Source organism: Arachis ipaensis, chromosome B5 (assembly GCF_059453495.1).
Source record: "Arachis ipaensis isolate K30076 ecotype BB chromosome B5, ASM5945349v1, whole genome shotgun sequence".
NCBI classification, from domain to species: Eukaryota; Viridiplantae; Streptophyta; class Magnoliopsida; order Fabales; family Fabaceae; genus Arachis; species Arachis ipaensis.
This window is the reverse complement of record NC_142440.1, coordinates 58397699-58398570: the sequence shown is the minus strand read 5'-3', so window position 1 is coordinate 58398570 and position 872 is coordinate 58397699. Positions and strand designations below refer to the sequence as shown.

The window sequence follows — 872 nt, the reverse complement described above, 5'->3', positions numbered from 1 at the left end:
CAGGAGAAGCCTCTTGAGTACTGTTGGATGCAGCTTGCATTCCATGCAGACTCTGAGAAATCATATTGACTTGCTGAGTCAATATTTTGTTTTGAGCCAATATGGCATTCAGAGTATCAACTTCAAGAACTCCCTTCTTCATAGGCGTCCCATTATTCACAGGATTCCTTTCAGAAGTGTACATGAACTGGTTATTAGCAACCATGTCAATGAGTTCTTGAGCTTCTGCAGGCGTTTTCTTTAGGTGAATGGATCCACCTGCAGAGGTATCCAATGACATCTTAGATAACTCAGACAGACCATCATAGAATATATCCAGGATGGTCCATTCTGAAAGCATGTCAGAAGGACACTTTTTGGTCAACTGTTTGTATCTTTCCCAAGCTTCATAGAGAGATTCACCTTCTTTCTGTCTGAAGGTTTGAACATCAGCTCTAAGCTTGCTCAGCTTTTGAGGAGGAAAGTACTTGGCTAAGAAAGCCGTGACCAGCTTATCCCAAGAGTTCAGGCTGTCCTTAGGTTGAGAATCCAACCATAATCTAGCTCTGTCTCTTACAGCAAAAGGGAAAAGCATGAGCCTGTAGACTTCAGGATTTACTCCATTAGTCTTAACAGTATCACATATCTGCAAGAATTCAGTTAAGAACTGAAAAGGATCTTCAGATGGAAGTCCATGAAACTTGCAGTTCTGCTGCATTAGAGAAACTAATTGAGGTTTCAGCTCAAAGTAGTTTGCTCCAATGGCAGGAATGGAGATGCTTCTTCCATGTAAATTGGAATTAGGTGCAGTAAAGTCACCAAGCATCTTCCTTACATTATTATTATTTTCGGCTGCCATCTCCTCTGCCTGTTCGAAAATTTCTGAAAGGTTA

At 41.1% G+C, this 872-nt stretch overlaps 1 non-coding gene across 1 annotated transcript; it reads left to right on the top strand.

Annotated features, from left to right (window-relative positions):
- The first annotated feature begins 334 nt into the window (after window positions 1-334).
- Window positions 335-442, top strand: LOC148564319 (small nucleolar RNA R71). The gene has a single exon (XR_015885075.1). It is a non-coding gene; the product is annotated as a small nucleolar RNA R71 (small nucleolar RNA).
- The last annotated feature ends 430 nt before the right edge of the window (window positions 443-872 follow it).